The 20,100-nt window shown below is 51.3% G+C and overlaps 1 protein-coding gene across 1 annotated transcript in view; it reads right to left on the bottom strand.

The window, feature by feature from the left end:
• The window catches only part of DNAH6 (dynein axonemal heavy chain 6), a 596,499-nt gene extending 578,373 nt beyond the window's left edge, over window positions 1-18,126 (bottom strand). The window contains exon 1 of the mRNA XM_075352201.1: window positions 18,089-18,126. The gene's annotated coding sequence lies outside the window, so the exon portion shown is untranslated. The remainder of the gene's footprint in view (window positions 1-18,088) is intronic.
• Window positions 18,127-20,100: the final 1,974 nt, after the last annotated feature.

The raw sequence follows: 20,100 nt of genomic DNA, 5'->3' as shown, positions 1-20,100 counted from the left end.
CAGTAACAACACATCCAATTCACACAGGCCAAGAAATCAAACCATAGATGTACACAAATGTAGTTATGTGTAAGGAAACATGCCCATGCATTTTACAGTGCAAGCAAAGTGAATGGAATTAATAGTAATATCCTGTCCTGTGCACCTTTTTGCACTGCGTAAATTGACCTGTGGAGTGTTTTTCTAAGCCGCAGTATGTCAATTTCTTTTGTGGGTACGCTGAATTTCAGTGCAAAATATCCCCATAAACTTGCATCAGATGCTGAAATTCCCCAAGTAAAAAAAACACACCAGCGTTTTTAGTGCATTTACGCAGCATAAACGCACACACAAAAAAACACACCTAAACAAAATATATCAGATATCAATAACGTTGGTTGAAACACAGGCAGCAGAGCAAAGAGGATGGAGGTTGCCCAAAACAGAGTTCAACTGGAAAATAAGTTTATTGTAGTATTTAAAAATCAGGATGACTTCCTGTTCCTGTCCTGGCTGAGGTGGAAGCTTAGAGGAGAATCTCCTGCCACCCCTCACAGAAACCGACTAAAAACAGACCCCCCGGACGAGCCACCAAACAGAGAGCAGCACAGGAGGTTACCTAAAGCAGACAGCTATGGAAAGGTACCTCCTGAGAAGTGCTGGGAGTGGTGAATCAGCCTGGAGAAGCTTTGATATGGACAGAGGAGAAGATAAGATAATGGCGCCGAGCCTGATGGGGGAGGAGCCTGAACGCATGGTGAGAGACACAGAAAAGCAAACACAGAGCTGGAAGGGGAGAGATAAGGGAGATATGAGCGAGGAGACAGGAGATAAGGAAGATATGAGCGAGGAGTCACAGGAGGACACAGCAGGAGAGAGGTGGATGCAGGGGACTGATGACCGTGGATCGCAATGGGAGGATGAAGGAGATATGGAGGCAGAGGGGAGAGAGGATGCAGACAAAGCAGGGCAGCTCAAAGACACAGCAGTGTTGGAGTATGAAACTGACAAACAGCACAGGGAGATTAATCCCACTCAGACTCACAGGAAGTCAAATGCAAGAATTCATAGTACCCCTTCCAAAGGAAACAAAAAGCAGCCTACTACACCAACATCACAAGCCTGCAAGCTATTGGGGGATGGAGGTGGTGGCCCAGTCCAGACAAAGAGAACTAAGAAAACAGCACCACCTGCAGGCCAAGACAAGTACACACAAAAGCTTAATGTGGACTATAAAAAACTGGCTGAAGAAGTGACATCACACTTGTCAAAAGAGGTTAAAGTGGCTATTGAGGCAGCCATACAAACATCATTAGCTAATATGCAAAAACAGATAAATGCCCATGCCTCTAGACTGGCAGAATCAGAGCAGAGAATATCTGACTCCGAGGAGACAATACTGGCTATGCAGGCACAAATAGCAGCTCTAGCAAAATCTAATGAATACTTGAAGGATAAAGCAGACGATTTGGAAAACAGATCGAGACGAAACAACCTACGTATAGTCGGGTTGCCAGAGTCTGTATCGATTGGACAGTTGGATAATATATGCGAGTTGGAGCTACCGCAGGCCCTGGGCATAAAGGCGAAATTCAGAGTTGAAAGAGCCCACAGAGTGGGTCCACTGAGACACCAGGAGGCGAATAAGGGAGAGGGCCAAAACTCAAACAGGAATACCCCGATAAGAGCCAGGCAGGTGATTGTCAAATACCTTGATTATAAGCATAAGGAGGAAATATTGAGGGCCTTTAGAGAACGAAAGCGTCCACTACAATATCAAGGCAACAGACTGCTAATTTTTGGGGATTATTCAGCGGAAGTATCCAGAAGGAGAAAAGAATTTACCAAAATTTGCTCATTTCTGTACAACAAAAAAGTAAAGTGCCAGCTATTATACCCTGCTACACTGAAAGTTAGAAACCCCAATGGCTCGTTTGTATACTACAAGGACTACAAAGAAGCAGAAAACATTCTCATGGCAGAGCTCGACAAGACTAGGTCAGAAAGGCAAGAAAAAGGAGCTAGTGGAGAAGGGAATAATAGAAGAAGATCCCCTACAAGCTCAGGAAGAGATGTGGGACGTTTTGGGGGACAAAAGCAAGTCGAGACCAGGGAGGAAAGGAGGCCAAGCCCGGGTCGACAGCATAATTCTCGCCTGGAACACAGGAACCAACCCTTGGAGAGAAACCATGATACCTGAACTGGAACTCGCTCATTGTTTTTCCTTTTTTTGCCTGTTTTTTTTTTTTTTTTTTCTCTCTTCCCAAACAGGGAGAGGCGTTGAGGAGGATGCATTACGGAGAGAGGGTTGGGGAGGTGAGAGGAGGAGGGGGAAGGGAGAAAAGAGAGGAAAACATCCCAAAGTCTGGGTCCTCTTCCCCCCCCCTCTCTTTTTTTTTTTTTTTTTTTTTTTTTGTTCTTCTCCTTTCTTTCTCCATCTTCTCTCCCCTTGGTCTTTTTTTTTTCTTTTTTTCTTTTTCTCCTTTGTCCAGGAACATCATCCAAATTCAAATGAAGTGGGCCTGTTCTGGGCGGACTGATGGCTACCTGGAGTCAGAGATAAGTAGGACTGGAGAATCTTGCTGAGGTTTTGACATACTGTGCTAATTTTTGCATAATTTTCAAAGGCTTATTCAAGTTAGTCCGGGGATAGAACATATATTTTTTGGGGGGTGATTAGGGAGCTACATATTTTGGCTAGGAATAGGGGAGCTCACCAACGTGGCGGGAAGCGCCGTGGATTTCTCGGAAGGGAAAATATGTTTTACAGTTACATGCTTTTTGTTGTATTTGTTATATTTGCAAGGTGGGGAAAGGGAGTGTCGATTTTGTGGTACCAACTGTGATTCTAGTGTCGAACATCTCGTCTTCCTTGATGCAGGGGCCCATAGGGGAGGGAGTAGTAAAAGCAGAATACACAGGTTAACATGATACAGATAACTACGTGGAATGTTAAAGGGCTGAGATCACCTAACAAACGAGCAATGATATTGAGACATCTGAAAAGACTAAAGACAGACATTGCCTTATTACAGGAAACCCACTTGGGGGGGGAGGACTTTTTCCGCATGAAGAAACATTGGGTGGGCACCGTTTACGGGGCAGCGGCACAAGGTAGAAAAGCGGGCACTATGATTCTAATAAATAAACAATTCAGTCATGAGGTAGTGGCACATGAGGCAGACGACCATGGAAGGTGGCAGCACTTAACAATCGTTAGTCCAGCGGGTAAACTCAGTATTTATAATGTCTATGGCCCAAATTCACAACAAATCACATTTCATGATGACATAAAGGCCACCATATTAGCAGATGGGGAGGCTAACATTATAGTGGGAGGCGATTTTAACACTGTCCCAGACTCAGCTGAAGATAGGAGGAGGGGCGAGGAAGGGACAGCTAATGTGGGCAGGAGTTTAGACAATAGGGATGTAACATTAGAAGACGTAGGACTGAAAGACATCTGGAGACTAACTCACCCACATGACAGAGAGTATACACACTTCTCTCACCCTCATGATAGCTGGTCACGTATTGATTAGTTCTGGATCTCGCAAGACTTACTGAGTGGAACGCAAGATTGTGTGATAGAGAATATGGTGATCTCTGATCATAGTCTGGTGAGATTGGGCATTAGAGAGAAATTCAGGAGAGGTACAGATATCATATGGAGATTCCCATCGTTCCTTCTCAGGCAAGATAATTTCCATAAGGTGCTACAGGAGTGGTGGGGAGAATTCGCAGAGGACAATAAGGAACATAGAGAGTCCCCAGTGATATTTTGGGAAACGGCAAAAGCGGTCCTAAGGGGCCGTCTGGTGGGGTACGCAGCCATGATCAAACGGAAAACCAATGAGAATTATAATTTCCATAGTGAAGCAGTACGGGTAGCATATACAAATTATGTGACAAATAGATCTCCCATGACAAAAGGCAGATGGTTGGAGGCAAAAGAGGGATTTGACGAATGGGCCAAAAAAAAGGAACAACTATTCTGGTCGCACAAGGAGGTTGACTTACATAGGTTTGGCAACAAGGCGGGAAGGATGTTGGCCAATCTGGCAAGGGGCAGCAGAAAGATGACAGTGATCTCTAAACTGAAAACAAAGGGGGGAGAGGTGACTACGGATCCTAAGGACATTAATAAACTGTTGGGAGATTACTATAGAAAACTATATGGGTCAGGGAATAACGACATGACTGATGAGGCAGAGTGGCTAAGACAAGCCCAAATGCCTAGCTTGACGGAGGAAGATTTGAGTGCCTTAAACGCAGATATCACAGTAGAGGAGGTGACGAGAACAATTGGGGAGCTTAACACCAACAAGGCACCGGGACCTGACGGTTTCAATAGTGAATTCTATAAGGCTCTGAAGGATCTGATCTCGCCGGATCTAACCTCAGTCTTTAATGCTTTCCTGGGAGGGGCGGAAATACCCAAAAATTCCAACATAGCATATATTAAATTACTCCCCAAGGGAACCAAGGACCTGGATGATCCCTCTAGTTATAGACCTATATCGCTCATAAATCAGGATTTAAAAATTATGTCCAAGATCATGGCTAATAGACTGGCCGAGATCTTACCTAGGATCATTACGAATCACCAGGTGGGGTTTATCAAGGGGAGAAATGCCGTTACCAATATCCGAAAGACAATTCTAGTGGTAGACGCGGTTAGACTGGGTCTCACTGAGGGAGGGGCTAGACCTGCCCTAGTTACACTTGACGCAGAAAAAGCGTTTGATAATGTAAATTGGGGGTGGTAAGACAGGGTAATGGAGGCCATAGGGATTGTAGGCAAGATGAGACTTTACATTAGAAACCTTTATGCCAACTCGGGAGCTAGGGTACACACTCCGGGCTTTCTATCAGACGTGTTCCCTTTGATGAAGGGAACAAGACAGGGCTGCCCATTATCTCCTCTTTTATTCAACCTGGCAATCGAGCCGTTGTCAAGAATACTACAGGGACAAAATAGCTTTAAAGGAATCAAGATAAGGGGTTCAGAAGTAAAGACAGCGCTTTTTGCTGATGACATCATACTTTATATGGGGGACCCCGGTGCGGATTTGCCACAGACTCTTGCCTTGATTGAAAAATTTGGCTCATTCTCCGGTTTCAAACTGAACAAAAAAAAATGCGAGATCATGTTCCTAAAGGGGCATCATGGGACAATGGGGGGACAAATAAGGGATGGCTGTCTATGTGGAATTCCTATAGCACAATCTTCAATTAAATACCTGGGAGTGCATATAGGAAGATCGGTGGAAACAATCTATAACTTGAATTATGGACCGCTAATCAGGAAAATTATAGTTCAATTAAAGGGATGGAAAGGTCTGCCACTTCCATTACTGGCAAGATGCCACCTGATAAAAATGATGAGCTTTCCTAGGCTGCTGTATCCCTTCCAGACAATCCCGCTATTGCTAAAACTAAAGGATGTGAATAAGCTCAACTCCGCGTATACAGAATTTCTGTGGAGGGGAAGGAAACCCAGAATAAAGCTGCGTACGCTGATGAAGTCAGCAGAGGAGGGAGGTCTAAACTTTCCAGATGTCCAAGGGTATAATCTTGTATGTATCATGAGGCATGTAATTGATTGGGTGAGAGGAACGAGTAGGCACTCAGATCATGCGATGGAAACTAAATATGCGTCACCGTGGGATCTGACGTCCATTCTGCACTCCCCACTATCCAGGGTTGAAGGGCACATAAGGAACTCAATTATATTCCGAGACACCATGCTAACATGGAAGTCGGTAAGGAAAAAACTGGGGCTCTCATGGAAAGTGTCCAAGTACTTGAACCCCTGGGCATTCCCAAATTTTCCCCTGGGACGAGAAAACAAGCTATTTACTAGATGGAAAGAGAGGGGAGTCAGGAGAATGATAGATGTTATGAATGTGGAGGACAGGAGGTGGATGACAGGTCGGGAAGTGTTGGATAAGTACAACCTTAATAGCTCACATGTCATCCAGTATGAACAATTGAAACATGGAATAATAGGAGACCTGGGTGTGGTTGGAAGAGAGCTGAACAGAAGTTCGATTGATGAGTTACTGGAATGTGATGTAACAAGTATAAATGTCTCTAAAATTTATCGATCGCTAAGGGGGGTGCTTATCTCACGGGAGGATAGTCGGACTTTAAAAGCGTGGGGGAAACAATTGGGAAGGGAAGAAGTGGTGGATGATATACTGAGAGGATGGGTACAAGTGCGGAAACATATTACCAATGAGAGATGGAGAGACACTCAATTCAGAATTCTACATAGGGCCATTATAGGTTTCAACATACCAGGTAGGGATAGGTGGTGTCCTAAGTGTCAAAAAGAAAAAACGGATATGCTGCATGGGCTATGGGAATGTGAGACAATCGCTAGGTTCTGGAACCAAGTCAGACTATTTGCCCAGTCAACATGGGGAATTTTCAGCAAACTAGACTTAATGGTGTGGATTTTCCACTCCTTTGAGGGAGGAGTAGGAGGAGGACCGAGCACGCAGGAAAAGAGGAAATACGCAATAATGCATGACATAGCCATGATAGCTAAGCGTTGCATCTTAAAACACTGGATTCAAAGGGAGGGCCCATCCATAAAGGAGGTTGTGGGCGAACTACACAACCTTCTGAAGTGGGAAAAACTAGAAGCGGAGAGGGATAAAGATGGGTTGACAGCCAAGTTTTTTGTGAGATGGAGACATTTTATTGAAAGCCAATTCACACAGGGAGAAATAATTAACCTGATGGCACCTTTTGTTCACTCGGAGTGGTATATCCTGAGCGATATTCAGGACAGCCTGGGTAAACTGAGAATCACCTAGGAGGGGGCTCTGGCGGGAGGGGGAGACGAGACGGTTGGGAATACCAAGACACGCTAGCAAAATTGAAATCATTCAGGGACGACACAGAGATTTAACGAATTGTATTGCATATGTTATATTATATTTCATTACCTATGTTTTGGTTTAATGTTACTGTATACTATCTTAAATCGAACAGCAACATGGAACTCCAAATTGGGGTATCACCCACCTCTATGTCACATTTTGTCAGACGAATGTTCTTCTTTTGCAATGATACTTGTCATGTTTTTACAAATTTGAAAAATCAATAAAAAACGTTTTGGAAAAAAAAAAAATCATGCAAGGTGGGCCACAAGTGAGTCAATCACTGCTCCAAATCTCTGACAGCGCTGCCCTGGCCAAAAGAGCGGAGACTTCCTGCTTGTGGCTCTCCTGCTCCTGGGGAACCAGTGAGAACCTGCAGGAGCGGACAGTTGGTGAAGCGCCAGGGCCATTGTGTGTAGACGCGATTCTGCATATAGTGAAAACAGGAGGAAGATGCTGTGCTGACCAGCAGGACAAACTCTACAGGCAGGGAAAAATACAGTCCCAGAGAGCCATGGCCCCAAATCAAAGTGCCTAGTGACGACCCTGCTTTGGCATATGATTTTCAAATTGGAAAATAATGGGAAGGTTCAATTAATTTTTAAATTTATTGTGAAAGGATCTTTATATAATGCACATGGCACCCACAAATGCACATACATAAAACTTGCAAGACTATGAAAGGGTTTAACATTAGAAGTCCCAGAAATTTTGAGCTCCCCCCTGAAGTCCCGAAAGGAGGTCAAATGACCCTTAGTAAACTGAATAGAACTAACTAGAAACTAAATGGCTAAACTCAATGGAAAACAACAACCTCCTGTGGTGCGACAGTAATGGCCTTAATTACAGAACAAAAGTCTGTGATTATAGGATGTTAGTTAAAATCCTTCAGGTCATTTGACCCATCTCTGGGTTTCAAAGGTAGAAATGTTAAATGACCCCTCTCTGGGACTTCTAGTGTTAATATGGTTTCCTAGCAGAGGTGTACATAGAAATCATGGGGCCCCATATTAGAAGTTCTAATTTTGCCTCCCTCCCCATAAAAAAAAATATTTGGTGGGCTCAGAAAAGTATATCTGTAACCTTTACAGCTATTACAAAGTAATGTTCCTTCTATTGAAGCCTCTAGATTCCACTTTCATTACACCCATAAAATAGGATGCCAACAAAAGTGCCGCACAAACACTGTATGATGCCCCCACAATACCCTCTACACGTACACCCTCTGCGCTCCCTCAGCAAAATATGGTGACCCGAACTCAGTATGAGCTCCCAACTGTCACCCTCACACAGCTCTCCATGCACTATCTATACTTTACAATAGCCCCCACTTAGCCCTCAATAAAGTATAAATGTTTCCCACAAAGCTCTCCAAATTTTAAAATGTCTCACACATTGCTCTTCATATATTATAATGGTCCCAACCTAGCCCTCCAAATAGTATAATGGGCCCAACATGGCCCACACAGCCTTCCATACAGTATAATAGAGCCTTACATAACCTTCCGTACAGTAAAATGGGACCCACGCAGCTCTTCATATAGTACAATCAGTGACGGGCATAAAGCGCCCAGAGGGGAGAGGGTGCCCTCACAATGAGGGACTGACTGGCCTGGCTGGACAGCAGGGAATCCACCGGTGAGCCTCTGAGCTGTGTATAAAGGGGGCCCATCGCCGTTAACTGTGTTTGTTAGAAGGGCCTATGGGCCATCAAGCGTCACTGTTATGTGCCATGCGCTTATGTTATCATGCAGCACTGACCTATCAAAGGTCACACACGGTTACGAGCGGCCTCTGATAGGCCGGCGGTAACTAAATGTCACTGCTACCGTGTTTCCCCGAAAGTAAGACAGTGTCTTACATTCTTTTTACCCCCAAAAGTCCCACTATGTCTTACTTTCGGGGTATGTCTTATATTGGAAAAAAATCCCACAGCAATCGCAGCAAGTCTCCATGCAATGTACCGTATGGGGACTTGCCGCGATTGCTGCACATGAGGGCACTGAGGCTGCGTGTTTTTGTATGTTGTCCGTGGTCCTGATGGACCACGGCCAACATTACTGCAACATTTCTTGGTGGCTGAGCGTTCGGCTGAGCGCCCGACCGCCGGCATGTGACAGCTCTCAGCTGAGCGCTCGGCCGCCGGCATGTCAGGGCCCTCAGCTGGGCGCTCGGCCGCCGGCGTGTCAGGGTGCTCAGCTGGGCGCCCGACCGCCGGCATGTGACAGCTCTCAGCTGAGCGCTCGGCCGCCGGCATGTCAGGGCGCCCAGCTGAGCGCCCTGACACGCCGGCGGCCGAGTGCCCGGCTGACAGCTCTCAGGTAAGCGCTCGGCTGCCGGCATGTCAGGGCGCTCAGCTGGGCGCTCTGCCGCTGGCATGTCAGGGCGCTCAGCTGGGCGCTCAGCCGCCGGCATGTCAGGGCGCTCAGCTGGGCGCTCTGCCGCCGGCATGTCAGGGCGCTCGGCTGGGCGCCCGACCGCCGGCATGTGACGGCTCTCAGCTGGGCGCTCTGCCGCCGGCATGTCAGGGCGCTCAGCTGAGCACTCGGCCGCCGGCGTGTCAGGGAGCTCGGCTGGGCGCCCAACTGCCGGCATGTGACGGCTCTCAGCTGGGCGCTCTGCCGCCGGCATGTCAAGGCGCTCAGCTGAGCTCTCGGCCGCCGGCATGTCAGGGCGCTCAGCTGGGCGCTCGGCCGCCGGCATGTCAGGGAGCTCGGCTGGGCGCCCGACCGCCGGCATGTGACGGCTCTCAGCTGGGCGCTCTGCCGCCGGCATGTCAGGGCGCTCAGCTGAGCGCTCGGCCGCCGGCATGTCAGGGCGCTCAGCTGGGCGCTCAGCCACCGGCATGTCAGGGCGCTCAGCTGGGCGCCCGACCGCCGGCATGTGACAGCTCTCAGCTGAGCGCTCAGCCGCCGGCATGTCAGGGCGCTCAGCTGGGCGCTCTGCCGCTGGCATGTCAGGGCGCTCAGCTGGGCGCTCAGCCGCTGGCATGTCAGGGCGCTCAGCTGGGCGCTCAGCCGCCGGCATGTCAGGGTGCTCAGCTGGGTGCTCTGCCGCCGGCATGTCAGGGCGCTCGGCTGGGCGCCCGACCGCCGGCATGTGACGGCTCTCAGCTGGGCGCTCTGCCGCCGGCATGTCAGGGCGCTCAGCTGAGTACTCGGCCGCCGGCATGTCAGGGAGCTCGGCTGGGCGCCCAACCGCCGGCATGTGACGGCTCTCAGCTGGGCGCTCTGCCGCCGGCATGTCAAGGCGCTCAGCTGAGCTCTCGGCCGCCGGCATGTCAGGGCGCTCAGCTGGGCGCTCGGCCGCCGGCATGTCAGGGAGCTCGGCTGGGCGCCCGACCGCCGGCATGTGACGGCTCTCAGCTGGGCGCTCTGCCGCCGGCATGTCAGGGCGCTCAGCTGAGCGCTCGGCCGCCGGCATGTCAGGGCGCTCAGCTGGGCGCTCAGCCACCGGCATGTCAGGGCGCTCAGCTGGGCGCCCGACCGCCGGCATGTGACAGCTCTCAGCTGAGCGCTCGGCCGCCGGCATGTCTGGGCGCCCAGCTGAGCGCCCTGACATGCCGGCGGCCGAGTGCCCAGCTGACAGCTCTCAGCTAAGCGCTCGGCTGCCGGCATGTCAGGGCGCTCAGCTGGGCGCTCTGCCGCTGGCATGTCAGGGCGCTCAGCTGGGCGCTCAGCCGCAGGCATGTCAGGGCGCTCAGCTGGGCGCTCTGCCGCTGGCATGTCAGGGCGCTCAGCTGGGCGCTCTGCCGCTGGCATGTCAGGGCGCTCGGCTGGGCGCCCGACCGCCGGCATGTGACGGCTCTCAGCTGGGCGCTCTGCCGCCGGCATGTCAGGGCGCTCAGCTGAGCACTCGGCCGCCGGCATGTCAGGGAGCTCGGCTGGGCGCCCAACCGCCGGCATGTGACGGCTCTCAGCTGGGCGCTCTGCCGCCGGCATGTCAGGGCGCTCAGCTGAGCTCTCGGCCGCCGGCATGTCAGGGCGCTCAGCTGGGCGCTCGGCCGCCGGCATGTCAGGGAGCTCAGCTGGGCGCCCGACCGCCGGCATGTGACGGCTCTCAGCTGGGCGCTCTGCCGCCGGCATGTCAGGGCGCTCAGCTGAGCGCTCGGCCGCCGGCATGTCAGGGCGCTCAACTGGGCGCTCAGCCACCGGCATGTCAGGGCGCTCAGCTGGGCGCTCTGCCGCCGGCATGTCAGGGCGCTCAGCTGAGCGCTCCGCCGCCGGCATGTCAGGGCGCTCAGCTGGGCGCCCGACCGCTGGCATGTCAGGGCGCTCAGCTGAGCGCTCGGCCGCCGGCATGTCAGGGTGTTCAGCTGAGCGCTCGGCCGCCGGCATGTGAGAGCGCTCGGCCGCCGGCTATTGGGAGCGATCAGCTGATCGTTCACAATAGTCGGCTGCCGGTACTGTAAAGAAGAAAAAAAAAAAATAAATAACGCTTTCCGTTTACTATGTCTTACTTTCGGGGTACGTCTTACATTAGCCGACCCCCCCAAAACCCCCTATCGGGGAAACACGGTATGTGTCTGGACCTGCCATCAATGTGCAGTGCATAGCAGTGACGTTTAATAACTATCACTACTTACTACATCACGCTGTGCTGCAGAGATGTTAATGACACGGCGTCAGACTGCAGCCAGAGACTGTGAGTGCACATTATCGGACAATGTGAGAGAGAGCACTGCGTGGTGGGTGGACCATATGCAAAATGGGGGCACAGTATAGTGAAGGAATAGTATTAAGAAGGGAGAACAGTATGGAGAGGTAAGAACTTGGGGGCACAGTATGGATTAGTGGGAGCATAAAGGGGACAACATAGTTACGTGGGACTATGGAGGACAGGATGAATAAGTGGGAGCATAGGGGGGACCATATGGATAAGTGGGAGCATAGGGAGGCAGTATGGATAAGTGGGAGCATAGGGAGGCAGTATGGATAAGTGGGAGCATAGGGAGGCAGTATGGATAAGTGGGAGCATACGGGGACAGTACGGATAAGTGAGAGCATAAAGGGGCAGTGTAGATAAGAAGGAGCATAGCGGGGACAGTACCGTCGCTGTCACCCCTGTGCTCCGGCGCTATAGATTACTACCACCATCATCCTCCCTGGAGCCTATGGAGAGCTGTGACACCTGAGCTGCGTTACCATCCGCCCCAGAAGTGAGAAGTCTTGCAGCGGCGGTGTCGCAGGCGGAGGAGGGGACGCAGCGCTCTCCCTACTGCTCGGGTCCGGCCGCCGCTGCTGCGGCGGCCTGCTGCTCGGTGGCTCGAGCGATGGGCCGGATCCCGGGGACTCGAGCGGCGCTCCTCGCCTGTGAGTGAAAGGGGATTGGTTTTTGGGATTGTTTATTGTCCGTGACGCCACCCACGGTTGTGGTGATCTTTTGATAGCACCACCGCTGCTCTGTATGGGGATCCCGGGATCGATAACGGGAGCAGCAAAGTTGTTAGTTCTCCCCTCCGTGGGTAGGGGGTGGTTGTCCCGGGGCCCAGTGATGAGATGGGGGATGAGGGATGGCAGGCCCGGTGCGGGACTTGGTGAGGTGCAGGGTCGCGGGGGCAGCGCTGTGCCTCACGGCACGGTGGTACTCACTCAGCCTGAGACGGTGACACAGTTCTCGGTAAAACACACGGCTGGAAAGACGGTTCCCACGGACGGCTGCTGTTGCTTTTCCCCGGTAGTTGACGGTGACGGTCTCTGTCCCTGCACCTAGTGAAATGTTGGTAGCGATGGGTTCCCACCGGTAACCCGCTCCCCGGCTTGGATATGGGCCGGAGGAGCCCCTCTTTGCCCGCAGGCGCTGGCCCTGAGAAACTGGTGCCTTGGCGGTGGCGGTGTCTCTCTCATACGGTTGAACTGTTGCCTTCAATCGGGACTTAGTTGTTTGGAGACCCAGAAGGTCCCCTGCACTGACGGATTTGGCAAATTCACGGCGATTCCTAGCCTTGCCAGGATCCGGAAGGCCCCTGTCACTGGTGCTGGCTTCTCCTTGTGTACCGGTCCGGTACCGCCGGGCCACCACCCGTCCGCGGTCCTTACGGCAACTCCGATCAGCCTCCACTGCAGACGGTCACCGCCATCTGCTAACCTTGCTGTCTCGGTCCGGGGCACACACCCGGACCAACTTCAGGCTTTCAAACTGTCACTTTCCTCTTACACTTCCACTGCACTACTGCTCTCTCTCCTCTCCAAAACTGAACTGCCTGTTTTCCCGCCTCCAGGACTGTGAACTCCTTGGTGGGTGGAGACCAACTGCCTGGCTCCACCCCCTGGTGTGGACATCAGCCCCTGGAGGAAGGCAACAAGGATTTTAGGTTTAGCACTGGTGTACCTAACCGGGGTGTAGGGTGTGGTGATGTCATTACCTGTGACCCCTGGCTTACCCAGGGCGTCACAGCGGCTAATACTGGCCACACACCACAGGTGATGTCACGAACAACTACCCCCATCGTCCCCATCCCCAGCTTTATTGACACCGCCAGGATCACGGAACTATAGATAAGTGGAAGCATAGGGGACCAGTATGGATAAGTGGGAGCATAGGGGGAACGATATAGATAAGTGGGAGCATAGGGGGGACAGTATGGATAAGTGGGAGCATACGGGGACAGTATGAATAAGTGGTGCCATAAGGTAGATTATGGATAAGTGGTAGCATAGAAGGAATAGTATGGATAAGTGGGAGCATTTGAGGGACAATATGGATAAATGGGAGTATAGGGGGATATTACAGAAAAGTGGGAGGGTAGAGGGAACAGTATGGATAAGTGGGAGCATAGGGGGCACAATATGGATAAGTGGGCGCATATGGAGAACAGTATGGGTGTCATGGGTTACGGTAACTTCCCTTGCCTCGGTCTGGATCCCAGGACGCTATATATTGCCTCTCTACCTATGGCTCAGTGTCAGTGATATTTCTGCCTTGCAGAATGTTTACTGGCTCTGGTCAGTGTTCCTGATCTGTTCTGCCTCCCTGCTACTGTGTCCTGACTTTGACCCTCCCCCGTTTGTCTGCCTGTCCCAGCCCCTGACTTCCCTCTCCTGTCTGTTGTTTGTGTTTCCCTCTCCTGTCTGTTGTTTGTGTTTCCCTCTCCTGTCTGTTGTTTGTGTTTCCCTCTCCTGTCTGTTGTTTGTGTTTCCCTCTGCATACCAGATCTCCCAGCTTCTGACTCGGTTCTGCTGTCTGACTTTGATATTGATCCTCCCTTTGCAGTGACTCGACTTTCTTGGCTAGACCCTGACTGTTTGACTACTCTTTTGCCCCCTGGTGATTTGCCTGTTAACATTGCTGAAGTTACTCTGCTATACTTCAGCTGCCTTTCCGTTACAGTGTTTCTTTGTCTCTTCTTCACTACTCTGCTGCCACCTAGTGAGGATTACAATGGGTAAGTGGGAGCATAGGAGGGACAGTATGGATAAGTGGCGGCAGGGAGACAGTATAAATAAGTGGGAGCATAGTGGGGACAGTATGGAGAAGCGGGAGCGTAGGGGGATAGTATGGCGAAGTAGGGGAACTATATGTTGAAGTGGGAGCATGGGGTTACAGTATGGAGAGGTAAATCTGATATTTTCTGGTAACAAGCTTACCATTGTTAAAGAAGACTCCCACTAAATGTTGTATTCGTTATATGTGTATAGGTGCATGTGATGTAGTGTGGATGTCATAATATACTCACCTACTGCCTCTCTCTCTGGTGTCCAGTGCTGGCCCCCTCCTCTCAGTGACGTCACCGCGCTTCAGACTCTCCGGACACACTGTTCTGCGTGTGCCAGAGGTGACTCTTAAGGGTGCTTTAGGCTAAGTTCACATTTCCGTTGATTTGTATCAGTCACATGCGTCGCTTGACGCATGTGACTGATGCGCTGTTCAACGCTGTACAACGGATGACAAAGAACAGAATTCTTTGTCGGATTCCGTTGTGTGCGGGGGGCGGAGTTCTGGGGCAGAGCCGAGCGGGGGGCGGGGCCAGGCGCTGAGGATGTCAGTGGAAGTGCTGCGGTCTGCATGGCTGGGGACAGGTGAGTGTATCTGTGAGTGAGTGTGTGTATGTGCATGTATGTACGTATGTATGTATGTATGTGTGTGCACATGCAAAGTGCGGGAGGGGGCGGAGCCGAGCGGGGGGCGGGGCCAGGCGCTGAGGATGTCAGTGGAAGTGCTGCGGTCTGCATGGCTGGGGACAGGTGAGTGTATCTGTGAGTGAGTGAGTGTGTGTATGTGCATGTATGTATGTATGTATGTGTGTGTGTGCACATGCAAAGTGCGGGAGGGGGCGGAGCCGAGCGGGGGGCGGAGCCAGGCGCTGAGGATGTCAGTGCTTGTCTGCATGGCTGGGGACAGGTGTGTGTGTGTGTGTACATACATGTGCGGAGTGCGGGAGGGGGCGGGGCCGAGCGGGGAAGTGTCGGCCTCCCTGCACACGTAACCAGCCTAAATATCGGGTAACAGCAAAGCACCCGATGTTTACCTTGGTTACCCGATATTTACCTTGGTTACGGGCCTACACCGCTTAGCGCTGGCTCCTTGCACCGTAACCAGGGTAAATATCGGGTAACCAACCAAAGCTGGTGACGTGTGCAGGGAGCCAGAGAGCATGCGCAGCGAAATCCGACGGATCTCGCTGCTCAAAAAACGTTACATGCTGCGTTCCCCCCGCCCGGCGGTCAGTCGTTCCACGACTGATCAGTCGGGCGGAGGGTGCAACGCAGCATCATCAGTCACAATCCGCTGCTCATACAAGTCTATGGGAGCAGCGGAATCCGCTAAACGGATTCCGCTGTTTACAAGAGCAGCGGATTGTGACTGATAGATTTTAGCGGAAATGTGAACTTAGCCTAACACGCTGCGATATCGCTAACGATTGCTAGCGATGTTGAGAGCGATAGCACCCGTCCCGTCGTTCATGCGACATTTGGTGCTCGCTGCTGTAGCGAACATTATCGCTCCGGCAGCGTCACACGAACATACATTGTCAGCAACGTCGCTGTGACCACCGAACAATCCCTCCGTCAAGGGGGAGGTGCGTTCGGCGTCATAGCGACGTCACTGCGGCGTCACTAAGCGGCCGGCCAATAGAAGCGGAGGGCCGGAGATGAGTGGGACATAACATCCCGCCCACCTTCTTCCTTCCTCATTGCCGGTGGACGCAGGTAAGGAGATGTTCGTCGCTCCCGCGGTGTCACACATAGCGATGTGTGATGCCGCAGAAACGACGAACAACATCGTACCTGTGGCAGCAGCGATATTAAAGAAAGGAGCGACGTGTCAACGCGATCACCGTTTTTGAACGATTTTGTGATTGTTGTTCGTCGCTCTTTGGTGTCACACGCTGCAATGACGCTACCGGCGCTGGATGTGCGTCACTAACGACGTGACCCAGACGATATATCGGTAGCGATGTCGCTGCATGTAACGCACCCTGTAGCCTTGGAGAGGAGAGGGCCAATACACTATTCTTGCACAGGAGTCCTTTGCTCTCAGTGTCCACCACTGAGTATAATAATAATAGTAATAATAGTCCTCCATAGAGTATAATGGGACCCATAGTCCTCCATATAGTATAACCTCACCCATAGTCTTCTAAACAGTATCATGACCACCACAGTGTACTTACTAATTTAAAAATATATAAATACATACTCACTCTGCTCTTTCCTTCGATGTTCTGGTTTTGGCACCGAGCCTTTTGACACTCAATTATCACTGCATCCATGTTGCCGATACAGGTGAAAATGCAATGTTAAAGTGAGATGCTGGGCTGGGGGGACCCGGTGCTAGTACTGACACTGGGCCCCCAACTCACGGGCCCCATAGTGGCTGTGAGGTCTGCTGCCATTGACAGTATGCCACTGCTTCCTAGTAAGGAGCATTTCTATCATACATGCTCTTGCGTCACATGTAGAGGGATATGTACAATTCTACGGGCAGATGACCCCTGAATCCAACAGAAAAAAAATGTCTGTATGACTATATATAAAAAAAAGCCATATGGACATGGAGTTAGAGGGCTTACGTTCCCCAGTGACTTAGCTTAAAGGGTTTGTCTATGCACGGTAAACTGATGACCTTTCCATGGGGGAGGTTATCAAGATCGGATCACTGGTGGCACGAAACCCTAGGGGTATAAACACATGGAACGGAGCTGCAAAGCACAGCATTATGTAATAAGTAGTGACTGCTGCAGGAAACTGCAGAACAGCTTATTCAAGGGGCTGCAGTACCTGGCAGTGAACACATTGAATGCAGCTGTACTTTGAAGCTTCATTTCATGAGCCCCAAGACCTGCGCCGGTCTTCATAAGATTAGCTGGAGTCGGACGCTCCTGATTCATGAAGAGGTTTATGCGTCTTCATGATCCAGGAGCGCAGGATGAGTGGCGTAAACCTCCGTACTTCTCGTCACAAATCCTACTCCAGTCCCTGCTGGAGTAAGATTTATGACATAGTGAACACCATGAAGTTGACAAGCGGTAGTCACCACATCCACATCCCACCTCATCTCCACCCACTGTGTCAGAACTGGGCAAAAATGGGGTGAGAACCCCAAAGCTTGGAACATTTCAGTGCAGTCTTGAGTTGCACCAAAATTATATGACTTTTCAAGGCTTTTTACAGCAAAATACTGGTGTAGAAGCTTTGATGAATCGGGCCTCATGCGTTTACATCTGACAGCCGCAAATAACTGATCGTGGGGGGGGTAGCAGTTATCGGAAACTTGCCAATTCGATATTGATGCTGTATCCCACAGAAAGGTCATCGACATGGTGTTACCAGATGACCTATAACCTATATGGGCATCTGCCAAGGGGGAAAGTTAGGAAAACTGACGTTACGTAGACGATGATGCTTACACCACAAATAGTAAAAACAAAAAGCTATAAAAACACATCAGCCAAAGAGTCACTGTTGTGTATCACATGCACCATGACTAAACTGTTTTTAAAGGTAAAAATATAAGAAGAAAAAAACACTAATTCCCTGTATTAGTCAGTGAGACCAGTGAGCAGCAGTGATTGCCTGCACAGCTCCAATGCTGGCCCCTGATGACTGGCAGCGCCACCAGTAATGCCAGGCGCTGATAACCAGCTGGAATCACGATGTATGGACGTGTCAGCCCTGATCATGGATATGGCCGGTGACCGGAGCTGGGCACTGAATACCGCGGCACTATGTATGATCCCCGATACATGGTATATAATACATGCATTTCTAACTTACCACCCGCCGCAGGAAAGTTCCGCAAACTTCAGCGTCCCGGCGTGTTTACAGTCACCTAGCAACCACCGGCCAGCCTGCACTGAGGAGGAGCGGGGCGGGCAGTGCCGGCAACCTGCGTGACCGCTGTGCTGTGGATGGGGAGCTCCCCGCATGGCAGACTGTCCACTACACACGCCAGACTGTCAACTACACACGGCAGACTGTCCACTACACACGGCAGACTGTCCACTACACACGGCAGACTGTCCACTACACACGGCAGACTGTCCACTAAACACGCCAGACTGTCCACTACACACGGCAGACTGTCCACTACGCACGGCAGACTGTCCACTACACACACCAGACTGTCCACTACACACGCCAGACTGTCCACTACACACGGCAGACTGTCCACTACGCACGGCAGACTGTCCACTACGCACACCAGACTGTCCACTAAACACGGCAGACTGTCCACTAAACACGCCAGACTGTCCACTAAACACGCCAGACTGTCCACTACACACGGCAGACTGTCCACTACGCACGGCAGACTGTCCACTACACACGCCAGACTGTCCACTACGCACACCAGACTGTCCACTACACACACCAGACTGTCCACTACACACGCCAGACTGTCCACTACACACACCAGACTGTCCACTACACACACCAGACTGTCCACTACACACACCAGACTGTCCACTACACACGCCAGACTGTCCACTACACACACCAGACAGTCCACTACACACGCCAGACTGTCCACTACACACGCCAGACTGTCCACTACACACGCCAGACTGTCCACTACACACGCCAGACTGTCCACTACACACACCAGACTGTCCACTACACACACCAGACTGTCCACTACACACGCCAGACTGTCCACTACACACACCAGACTGTCCACTACACACGCCAGACTGTCCACTACACACGCCAGACTGTCCACTACACACGCCAGACTGTCCACTACACACGCCAGACTGTCCACTACACACACCAGACTGTCCACTAAACACGGCAGACTGTCCACTACACACGGCAGACTGTCCACTACACACGGCAGACTGTCCACTACGCACGCCAGACTGTCCACTACGCACGCCAGACTGTCCACTACGCACGCCAGACTGTCCACTAAACAGGCCAGACTGTCCACTACGCACACCAGACTGTCCACTACGCACACCAGACTGTCCACTACACACACCAGACTGTCCACTACGCACACCAGACTGTCCACTACGCACGCCAGACTGTCCACTACGCACGCCAGACTGTCCACTACGCACGCCAGACTATCCACTACGCAAGCCAGACTGTCCACTACGCACGCCAGACTGTCCACTACGCACGCCAGACTGTCCACTAAACAGGCCAGACTGTCCACTACGCACACCAGACTGTCCGCTACACACACCAGACTGTCCACTACACACACCAGACTGTCCACTACGCACGCCAGACTGTCCACTACGCACGCCAGACTGTCCACTAAACAGGCCAGACTGTCCACTACGCACACCAGACTGTCCACTACACACACCAGACTGTCCACTACACACACCACAAAGGCAAGAACCTGTGGAGAAAAAAGCGCATAGGGTCTTACCCTGATAAACAGGGGGTACAAAAGAGAGTAATCCTACTCACCGATCAGGGTTGTGACAGGCACAACTCCTGTAACCACATGTATATGGATCAACGGCAGCAGTACCCCAAGCGGCAGATAACAGAGAGAGATAGTGGAGAGGGGCTTTTGAAAACCGCGCCAAAGATCCCAGATGTAATCTTGAATTAATGTATTTTTGTTTTGGCATAGGTCTACGCGTTTCAGGAGGCTCAGCTCCATTCCTCAGGACCAGCAAGCACAAGATACATCAAATCTCAACTTGATGTATCTTGTGCTTGCTGGTCCTGAGGAAGGGAGCTGAGCCTCCTGAAACGCGTAGACCTATGCCAAAATAAAAATACATTAATTCAAGATTACATCTGGGATCTTTGGCGTGGTTTTCAAA

The sequence above is a fragment of the Anomaloglossus baeobatrachus genome, chromosome 1, assembly GCF_048569485.1.
Source record: "Anomaloglossus baeobatrachus isolate aAnoBae1 chromosome 1, aAnoBae1.hap1, whole genome shotgun sequence".
NCBI classification, from domain to species: domain Eukaryota; kingdom Metazoa; phylum Chordata; class Amphibia; order Anura; family Aromobatidae; genus Anomaloglossus; species Anomaloglossus baeobatrachus.
The sequence above is the reverse complement of the archived record's forward strand: the minus strand, read 5'-3'. Positions and strand labels throughout refer to the sequence as shown.